Source organism: Garra rufa, chromosome 4, assembly GCF_049309525.1.
Source record: "Garra rufa chromosome 4, GarRuf1.0, whole genome shotgun sequence".
NCBI lineage: Eukaryota > Metazoa > Chordata > Actinopteri > Cypriniformes > Cyprinidae > Garra > Garra rufa.
This window is the reverse complement of record NC_133364.1, coordinates 58,668,295-58,680,376: the sequence shown is the minus strand read 5'-3', so window position 1 is coordinate 58,680,376 and position 12,082 is coordinate 58,668,295.

Here is a 12,082-nt window from a genome sequence, read left to right as displayed (position 1 = left end):
TGAGGTATTATAGACTACAGGCAAATTCAGTTTGCAGACATTTGTAGGTACAGACATCCATTGTGTGTGTCCTCTGCAGTTTTTCCTGAGGCTTTTTAATATTGTCCATATCGATATCGAAATTATATCGTATCGAAATTAAGAAATATATCGTGATATAAATTTTTGCCATATCGTCCAGCCCTATTTTTCCGGCTAGATGAGTCAGTGCGCATGCGCAGTACTGAGCGCACATCTCAGAGCGCCGATTGTTTCTATAGCAACTGGGACTTCCAACGGCAGCTGCAGTGATGCGCTAACTTTACTAATCAACGATTGGCTCTTTCACTAAGAAGGCGGGGCTTCGCGGCCATAATGAACGTTGCATTTTTCCCCATTCAAAACTACACGAGTGACATGTCTTGGGTATTCTATAGTCTTTGGTTTTATAGATTTTTAAGAACATTCAAATTATTTATTTCATTTAAATAACATGCTTGCAGTATTTTTATACTAAATTTTGTTAATCATTATAATTCAGTGCTTCAGATTCCTTTTTAACTGTAACACATAAATCTAAAACATGCAAGACCATCCGCTTGCCACTGGTGTACCGACAGAGACCCAAACCGCTGGTGATGTGCCACCCAAAAAACCTCAGCAGACCGACAGTGTTTTCAGATTGGCTCGCCGATGGTGTGCGACGGTGGTCCGACCGTGTTAAGACACTGAATTTGTAGCGGACCGCCAGGTCATTGTTTGCTGGCAATATTACAGTAATATATTACTATTAATAATATTGATATTACTGTTACCATCATCACAAAATCTTATTGTTATCATCACTATCTTTAGTATTATTATTGTTATTGTCACTTCTGTTATTTCTAGTTGTTGTTATTTCTATTTTTTCTAAACATGCTTATACTACTTATACCATTACTATTATTCAGATGGTCATTTTTACTTATTTTCATTTATTATTTCATTGCTGTTTTTTTGTCTGTTTTTGAATAAGTTGTCAACAAAATATTGCCTAACTTTTTACATATGAGTTAAACACATTAATTGCCAATCAATGACTACGTTTACATGTGCATGAATAATGCGATTATTTCCAATAATCAGAGTAAGGACTTAATTGCATTATGATGTTTACATGTCAAGAGCAAAGCTCTTCCCTCCGGTTTACATGGAATTTCCATTATTCCTATTATTCGCTAAGAATTGTGGTTATTTGTCACTCACTCTGGTCAGAGCGGCAATGCTGAAATTAAGGTGTTTGCATGCCTGTATATTTCGATTAAAATCGGTGCATATGTTAATACGATTATGCTTGCTGCGATTATGAGCTTAATCGCGTTATTATACTAGAAGGATTGCATTTACATGAGGTAAAGTTTAATCCAATATTGCCTAAATCTCAATCAATATAACCGCATTAAGAGGGTCCATGTAAACGCACTCAATGATGAACTCACTATTTGCATACAGCTTATTAATGCTTTAACAATTCAGCTGTGTCTATTACGACTGTTTCAGACGGTCCACTGACGCTTACGATGAGAAACAGGTGTTAAAGACATTCAGATCTGCATTCATGCTGCTGCTGATCCATAAAGAGCAACGCAAACAGTCTGTTTGACCACATAATGATCATTATTTCTGTTACAGACATTAACGTAACAAGTACTGGGATAAAAGTTTATAGTTTGGGTATAAACACTTATTGTCTACAGTAGTGATCAAAACTAAAGTCCAAAACCTAAAGTTTTCAACACATATGTATTGAAATACTTAACCTCTTCCACCAGGAGGTGGCCACAACTGCAAGTTTAAAAAGTATTTATCATTGAATCATTCATTCAGGAGATTCTAATAGTGAAAAAACAACTGTAATTGAGACACTGACTCCTTCATTTTTTTAAATTTAGTTTGCTTAAGTCTTTTAAAAATATACATATTCAATAAACATTGTCAACACCACTAGCAAATTAAGTCATTTTGTTTAGAATTCGTCTACTTAGAATTTTTTTTCTTGTGAGACTCCAATAAAACAAAAAAACTTTCAATTTATCCAGAAACATGCAGCTTTAGTTTACATGTTTATTACTGCATATAATTCATTAAAATAGAAGTTTAATTTCATAAAGTACAAGTTGATATCAAAATAATACCTACATTTTTTTGCAGTTTATGTTTTTCAGTTGAACAAAATACTGTTTTCTCTATATATTTCAGTGAGGATTTCTTAAAAAAAAATGTGTTGTCACACCCCTATAAACTATATAACCTATCTCAAATAAATTGACATTAATATGGCTGTTTGTTTTGTTCTCTTCACAGACTGTGTGGATGTCAACTCACTGCTCAGTCCTGTGAGAGTTTGTCTTCAGCTCTACAGTCCTCAAACTGCCCCCTGAGAGAGCTGGACCTGAGTAACAATGACCTGCAGGATTCTGGAGTGAAGCTTCTTTCTGAAGGACTGAAGAGTCCAAACTGTCAGCTGGAGATACTGAGGTAACTGGTTTTCCATAAAATAATTAACAAAATGCTACACAATAAATGGCCATTGATTTTTGTCAACAATCTGCTGTCAATGCAATGCCAGAACAAGAGACAACATTCCCAGATAGCATCCGGATGTGGGCCACCTTTGGCAAAAATGTGGCACAATCAACAAAGACTAATCAGGGTGTAAACCAAATGTGGTCCACATATGTTTCAGCAAATGTGGCGTAGGTGTATTAACATGTTTCTGGGATAGTTTTTGCACAGTGAGCTTTGGCTAATCAGTATGTCAGCCTAACCCTAACCCAAACTTGACATGGCAAATATGGTCCATATATCATAAAACAGATGAGGGCTACTTCTGGTTTGGATGTAGCACTGGATAATTGAAATATACATTTGAAATTGTAAATAAGGCCTAAAAAATTGTAATAGAATGTGTCTACTTTTAGTAGGATGCAACACAGTTAACTGATGCAGGCTGATCTGGATATGAGTCTTAAGAAGGCTACATAACTAGCTATTTAATTTTGAAACATGCTTTTAAGGGCATTTTTTATGTGTACAGTGCAGTAAATAAACAAAAACAGAAGTGCAGTATAATAATATCTCTTATAGCTAGAGCCACTGTCCCTCTGTCCTCATTGACTGAGGTGTCCCTCTCTCCAACCCCCATCACCAGCTCCGTTAAAGATCCACTGATTTGAACACAAATATTGTTCCCCATCAGATCTAATATAACACAAAATTTGCTGCTGTTGGCACACTTTGCAAACAAAAACAACAATGCAAAAAAAAAAAAAAAAAAAAACAGAAAGAGTGAAGGAAGGCTGCTAAAGGCAGTTCAACATTGCAAACATGAATTCAAGGCTGCAGCAGGTGAATCATCATATAGCATATTTAACAGTGTTTCACACTTTAATTCTTGTAATTAAGTGTATTTTCCATTATAATCACTTGTCTTGATACCAGTAACCTAGTAATCACATCATATTTATAATATTTTATTAAAATCGTATAAATAGTAGGCCCATAAACAGTTAAAAATTAGAGTTAGGTTTAGTGGGGACAGGATATACAGTTTAATTTAAACATTATTCAATGGTAGGTTCTTATAAAACATCGAAACCCAATGTGTGTATGTGTGCTTCATGTATTTGTAAACATTTTAAGGAACACTGAATATTAATGCAATTAATGTCTAATAAATCCTGAATGGCATCAATTCAGCTGTGTGCATTCATGCTGCTGCTGATCCAGAAAGAGCAACACAAACAGTCTGTTTGACCACATAATCATCATTACTTCTGTTACAGACATTTATAAAAGTTTATAGTTTAGGTATAAACACTCATTGTCTACAGTAGCAATCAAAACTAAAGTATCTTAACACGTATGTATTATAACATTTACTCTCTCAGGAGATGGCCACAACTGCACGTTTAAAAAAGTATTTATCATTGAATCATTCATTCAGATGATTCTAATAGTGAAAAAAACTCTATTAATTGAGACACTGACTCCTTTTTTGTTTAGTTTGAATATACAGTACTGTGCCAAAGTTTTAGGCCACTAGGATTTTCACCAAAACAAAAAAAGGTTTTAAGTCAGTTATTTCTATCTTTTGCTGTAGTGTGTCTGTAGGAAATATCAGTTTGCATTTCAAAACATTCATTTTGCCATTAATTGTTCAAATCCAGAGAGATTTTAGTTTGCACAAGGAGTCTGACAACAGCCAGTGCTCCACACAGAGATCTGATCTCATCCTCATCCAGTCTGTCTGGAATCACATGAAGAAACACAACAAACGGAGACAGACTAAACCCAGAAGAACTGTGGCAACATTTCCAGGATGCTTCAAGACACCTAGCTGCAAAGCTACCTGAAAAACTATGCACAAGTACACCTATAGGGCAAAAGCTACTTTAAACTCAAAGGATGATCGCACCAAATGTTGATTTAATTTAGTTAATAGAAGTTAATTGATGAAGAAAATCTATTTGACATTATTTTTGACAGCATCCTCATTTTTACACAAGAGGCTATAACTTTTAACAGTACTGTAGCTGCAGATAGGTCTCTTGATGCGTCTTGGAGATTTGCCACAGTTCTTCTGGGTTTAGTCTGTCTCCGTTTGTTGTATTTCTTCATGTGATTCCAGACAGACTGGATGATGATGAGATCAGATCTCTGTGTGGAGCACTGGCTGTTGTCAGACTCATTGTGCAAACTAAAATCTCTCTGGATTTGTACAATTAATGGCAAAATTGATATTTGGATATGCAAACTAATATTTCCTACAGACACATTACAGCAAAAGATAGAAATAACTGACTTAAAACCTTTTTTGTTTTGGTAAAAATCCTAGTGGCCTATAACTTTTGCACAGTACTGTATTTAAAAAAAAAACTTGAGCAATGAACATTTAGTCAGAACTACTAGTAAATTACGTTATTTAGTTTAGAATTTGTCTAATTTCTTTTTTTTCTTCAGAATCATGAGAAAATTTTGATCTCCAATTAAAAAAAAAAAAACGTTACATTTTTCCAGAGTCATGCAGCTTTAGTTTACATGTTTATTACTGCATATAATTCATTCAAATAGAAGTTTCATTCCATAAAGTACAAGTTGATATCAAAATGCACCTACAATTTTTTTGTATTTTGTGTTTTTCAGTTGAGTAAAATACTGCTTTCTATATATATTTTATTAAGGATTTCTTTAAAAAAAATGTCAATGTTGTCTCGGGCTGTTCTCGTGAACCCAGTCTCGTGTCTCGTCTTGTAGGATAAGTGTCTCGTCACACCCCTATAAACTACATAAACTATCTGATAAATTTACATTAATATGGCTTGTTTTGTTCTCTTCACAGACTGTGTGGATGTCAACTCACTGCTCAGTCCTGTGAGAGTTTGTCTTCAGCTCTACAGTCCTCAAACTGCCCCCTGAGAGAGCTGGACCTGAGTAACAATGACCTGCAGGATTCTGGAGTGAAGCTTCTTTCTGAAGGACTGAAGAGTCCAAACTGTCAGCTGGAGATACTGAGGTAACTGGTTTTCCATAAAATAATTAACAAAATGCTACCACAATAAATGGCCATTGATTTTTGTCAACAATCTGCTGTCAATGCAATGCCAGAACAAGAGACAACATTCCCAGATAGCATCCGGATGTGGGCCACCTTTGACAAAAATGTGGCACAACATTATCTAACTTTTTACATACAAGTTAATTAAACATGTTAATTACGGTGCCAGTCAATGATGAATTCACTATTTGCAGGCAGCCTATTAATGTATTAACTGCAGTTTATAAACTACTAATAAACTATAATAGTCTTGAAATGATTTGAAAGTGGTTTGTTCTTATATTCTGATTATAAAGTGTTATTCAGCACAAACATGAACTCCAGATTTCAAACTATTAGGGATGTGATGAGATCTCATGAGATCTGACTGGTATCGTGAAAAAACATGATGATATCCTTGCAAAACATTTAGCAGAGTTTAATTAGAGCTGCACCATTAATCATTAAAAGATTGCAATCTCTATTTAAACACCCAAGCAATCTTATTCCTGAATGGCAATGATTCAGCTGTGTCTATTACGACTGTTTCAGACACTCCACTGACGCTTACGATGAGAAACAGGTGTTAAAGACATTCAGATCTGCATTCATGCTGCTGCTGATCCAGAAAGAGCAACACAAACAGTCTGTTTGACCACATAATCATCATTATTTCTGTGTTACAGACATTTACGTAACAAGTACTGGGATAAAAGTTTATAGTTTGGGTATAAACACTCATTGTCTACAGTAGCGTAGCGATCAAAACTAAAGTATCTTAACACGTATGTATTATAACACTTACCCTCTCAGGAGAGGGCCACAACTGCACGTTTAAAAAAAGTATTCATCATTGAATCATTCATTCAGATGATTCTAATAGTGAAAAAACTCTATTAATTGAGACACTGACTCCTTTTTTGTTTAGTTTGAATATACAGTACTGTGCCAAAGTTTTAGGCCACTAGGATTTTCACCAAAACAAAAAAGGTTTTAAGTCAGATATTTCTATCTTTTGCTGTAGTGTGTCTGTAGGAAATATTAGTTTGCATTTCAAAACATTCATTTTGCCATTAATTGTACAAATCCAGAGAGATTTTAGTTTGCACAAGGAGTCTGACAACAGCCAGTGCTCCACACAGAGATCTGATCTCATCGTCATCCAGTCTGTCTGGAATCACATGAAGAAACACAACAAACGGAGACAGACTAAACCCAGAAGAACTGTGGCAACATCTCTAGGATGCTTCAAGACACCTACCTGCAAAGCTACCTGAAAAACTATGCACAAGTACACCTATAGGGCAAAAGCTACTTTAAACTCAAAGGATCGTCACACCAAATGTTGATTTAATTTAGTTAATAGAAGTTAATTGATGAAGAACATCTATTTGACATTATTTTTGACAGCATCCTCATTTTTACACAAGAGGCTATAACTTTTAACAGTACTTTAGCTTTGCAGATAGGTCTCTTGATGCATCTTGGAGACTTTGCCACAATTCTTCTTTAGTCTGTCTCCGTTTGTTGTTTCTTCATGTGATTCCAGACAGACTGGATGATGACTGGATGACCAAACTGCTTCAAAACAGCATCCCATGAACCTTGAGGTTCATAAACATTCCCTCATATCTCTTATTATGAGGACAAACAGGCCATGGAACCACACAGTCATAAGACTAAACAACAATGGAAATATATGTATAAAAAACAACAATAATATAACATAATATAAATGACTAATCAATTAATGAATCAATGAAATGGACATTTAAATGACTATAATGATTATTATAAATTATTATGATTAAATGGAATAATTACATAATAAATGATTGTAAATGAATGAAGAATATGGAAAAGAAAGTAAAACACAACACAAATGTATGGTTGCTCTCTTGAAGCAACACACACACAGTTTGCATTTGAGGATCCTCAGATCCTTCATCTTGTAGGATAAGTGTGTCGTCACACCCCTATAAACTACATAATCTATCTGATAAATTCACATTAATATGGCTGTTTGTTTTGTTCTCTTCACAGGCTGTGTGGGTGTAAACTCACTGCTCAGTCCTGTGAGAGTTTGTCTTTAGCTCTACAGTCCTCACACTGCCCCCTGAGAGAGCTGGACCTGAGTAACAATGACCTGCAGGATTCTGGAGTGAAGCTTCTTTCTGAAGGACTGAAGAGTCCAAACTGTCAGCTGGAGATACTGAGGTAACTGGTTTTCCATAAAATAATTAACAAAATGCTACCACAATGAATGGCCATTGATTTTTGTCAACAATCTGCTGTCAATGCAATGCCAGAACAAGAGACAACATTCCCAGATAGCATCCGGATGTGGGCCACCTTTGGCAAAAATGTGGCACAATCGACAAAGAATAATCAGGGTATGAACCAAATGTGGTCCACATATGTTTCAGCAAATGTGGCCCAGGTATATTAACATGTTTCTGGGGCCCATATATCATAAAACAGATGAGGGCTACTTCTGGTTTGGATCTAGCACTGGATAATTGAAATATACTTTTAAAATTGTAAATATGGCCTAAAAACTTAATAGAATTTGTCTACTTTTATTAGGATGCAACACAGTTAACTGATGCAGGCTGATCTGGATATGAGTCTTAAGAATAAGTGCAACAAAAAAAACAAAAACAGAAGTGCAGTATAATAATATCTCTTATAGCTAGAGCCACTGTCCCTCTGTCCTCATCGACTGAGGTGCCCTTCTCACCAACCCCCATCACCAGCTCACAGCGCTCCTTTACCGCTCCGTTAAAGATCCACTGATTTGAACAAACATATTGTTCCCCATCAGATCTAATATAACAAAGAATTTGCTGTTGTTGGCACACTTTGCAAACAAAAACAACGCAAAAAAAAAAAAACAGAAAGAGTGAAGGAAGGCTGCTAAAGGCAGTTCAACATTGCAAACATGAATTCAAGGCTGCAGCAGGTGAATCATTATATAGCATATTTAACAGTGTTTCACACTTTAATTCTTGTAATTAAGGGTATTTCCAATTATAATCACTGGTCTTGATACTAATAACCTATAACACATCATATTTATAATATTTTATTAAAATCGTATAAATAGTAGGCCTATAAAAAGTTAAAAGTTAGAGTTAGGTTTAGTGGGGACAGGATATACAGTTTAATTTAAACATTCAATGGTAGGTTCTTATAAAACATGGAAACCCAATGTGTGTATGTGTGCTTAATGCATTTGTTAACATTTTAAGGAACACTGAATATTAATGCAATTAATGTCCAATAAAGCCTGGTTTAGGGCACTTCATTTATGACATTTTCAGATTTTCTGTGACCTAATCTGATCTGTGGTTAATAAGTGTCATCAAAATATTAACTAACTTTTTACATATGAGTTAATTAAATGCGTTAATTACGGTGCCAATCAATGATGAACTCACTATTTGCATACAGCCTATTAATGTATTAACTACATTTTGTAAACTTCTAATGAACTATAATAGTTTTGAAATAGTTTGGAAGTGGTTTGTTCTTATATTCTGATTATAAAGTGTTATTCAGCACAAACATGAACTCCAGATTATAAACTATTAGGGATGTGATGAGATCTCATGAGATCTGACTGGTATCGTGAAAAAACATGATGATATCCTTGCAAAACATTTAGCAGAGTTTAATTAGAGCTGCACGATTAATCATTAAAGATTGCAATCTCTATTTAAACACCCAAGCAATCTTATTCCTGAATGACAATGATTCAGCTGTGTCTATTACGACTGTTTCAGACGCTCCACTGACGCTTACGATGAGAAACAGGTGTTAAAGACATTCAGATCTGCATTTATGCTGCTGCTGATCCAGAAAGAGCAACACAAACAGTCTGTTTGACCACATAATGATCATTATTTCTGTGTTACAGACATTTACGTAACAAGTACTGGGATAAAAGTTTATAGTTTAGGTATAAACACTCATTGTCTACAGTAGCGATCAAAACTAAAGTATCTTAACACGTATGTATTATAACACTTACCCTCTCAGGAGATGGCCACAACTGCACGTTTAAAAAAAGTATTCATCATTGAATCATTCATTCAGATGATTCTAATAGTGAAAAAACTCTATTAATTGAGACACTGACTCCTTTTTTTGTTTAGTTTGAATATACAGTACTGTGCCAAAGTTTTAGGCCACTAGGATTTTCACCAAAACAAAAAAGGTTTTTGTGGTGCGGCAGCAGAAGAATCATAAGACGTAGGATCCATTTGCAACAGTTTATTAAGAATAGACAGGTCAAACAGGCTGAGATCAACAATGGCGGACTGATGTGGTGAAGGCAAATCCAAGAGAGTAGTCAGTGTCCGTGCAAAGGGGTCAGGGCTGGCGGCAATCAGAATCAATAATCCGTTGGGAGAGCGAGGGTCACAAAAAGGCAGGCAGAAAAGGTTCACACACAACAGTAACAGTCCAGTTGGCAACAGATTGACAGTCCGAATGAAAACGCTTAGGATTGGGTACATTACCGGCAAAACTTCGCAGTGAGTGTGCTGGCGAGGCACGCTGATATGGCCGCCATAACGGAAGTGCCCCGGGTAATCCGGAACCGGAAGCGTGAGTTCCCAGGTACGGGATTGTGGGTAGTGTAGTCAGTATTCAGGTGAGGGTTCCCGCTGGTGCGGGATAGAGGGAGCCACAGAGACCGCGCTTGTGACAGAGCCCCCCTCTTGCGAGTGCCTCCTGGCGCGAGGAGGTAACCGACGCCGTGGTCTTCCTCTACCACGGGGTCCTGGTCGATCTGGGTGGGTCGAATGGAATTCTGCGGTGAGTGTAGGATCCAAGATGTCCTTGGCGGGCACCCAGGACCGCTCCTCGGGACCATAGTCCTCCCAGTCGACCAGGTATTGTAGTTGACCATTCCGGCGTCGGGAGTCCAGGATGGTGTTGACTCTGTAGACCTCCTCGCCATCGATGATCAGGGAAGGGGGTCTCTGCGGGGCGGTCTCGTCTAGGACCTCCCTCTCCTCCGGACAACCAGCGGGCTTTAACAGAGAAGTATGAAAGGTGGGTGAGATACGGTACTGAGCAGGTAAATCTAGTCTGAAGGACACAGGGGTGATTTGACGGATGATTTTGAAAGGACCCACGTACCTGGGACTTAGTTTTCTGCAAGGTAGATGAAGGCGTAGATTCCTGGTCGATAGCCAAACCCACTGCCCGGGTTCGTAGGGCGGATTGGGTCGCCGTCGACGATCGGCCTGGACCTGAGTGCGCCGAACAGCTCTCTGGAGGTGGACGTGGGCTTGGTTCCAGGTGGCCTCGCTCTGTTGGAACCAGGAGTTTATTGCCGGAAGGTCCGAAGGCTCCCCAGACCAGGGGAACAAGGGGGGTTGGAAGCCTAGTACGCATTGGAAAGGAGTCATGTTGGTAGAAGGCTTTCTGATGGAATTTTGTGCGTACTCCGCCCAGAACAGGAATCGACTCCAGTCCTCTTGATGGTTCATGCAGTAGGAACGTAGGAATCGAGTTAGTTCTTGGTTCAGGCGTTCAACTTGACCGTTGGCCTCCGGATGATATCCAGACGTAAGGCTTATGTTGACACCCAGGAGACGGAAGAAGTTGGACCACAGTCGAGAGGAGAATTGGGGACCCCTGTCAGACACGATGTCCTCTGGCAATCCGTAAAACCTGAATACAGAATTACACAGGGCCTCCGCTGTCTCCAGAGCCGTCGGAAGTTTGGGAAGGGGAATGAAACGACAGCTCTTGGAGAATCTGTCTACCACTGACAGGATGGTGGTATAACCTTGGGATAGGGGAAGATCTGTCACGAAGTCAACTGCAATGTGGGACCAAGGTCGGTTAGGGATGGGAAGAGGTTGTAGCAGGCCGGCGGGAAGTTGATGGGAGGTCTTGGATGTGTTGCACACAATACAGTTCTTGATAAAGGTTATGACATCGGTACGGAGAGTAGGCCACCAGAAACGGTTCCGGAGGAGTTGGATAGTGGCCTCTATTCCTGGGTGGCCGGAGCTAGGGGTAGCATGGACCTCCGTGAGAACTCTGGATTGGAGGGTAGCAGGGACATAAGTGAGATGATTGGGGCATTCAGGAGGAGGTGGATCCTGGGTTTGGGCCTCTGTGATCTCTGTCATGAGGTCCCACGTGACGGGAGCCACGATGAGAGATGCAGGTAAGATGGGTTCTGGAGGTTGAGAGATTTGATCGGGCTCGTGGATACGAGAAAGAGCGTCTGCCTTGGTGTTCTGAGACCCGGGTCGATAGTGAATGTTAAACTGGAACCGGGTGAAGAACAGTGACCATCAGGCTTGGCGGTGGTTGAGGACCCTGGCGGTGCGGAGATATTCCAGATTTTTGTGATCTGTCAAGATGGTGAAGGGGTGTTTAGCTCCCTCAAGCCAATGCCGCCATTCCTCCAGGGCTAGCTTAATGGCGAGTAGTTCTCGATTACCCACATCGTAATTCCTCTCGGCCGGGCTGAGTTTGTGAGAGAAGAAGGCGCAAGGG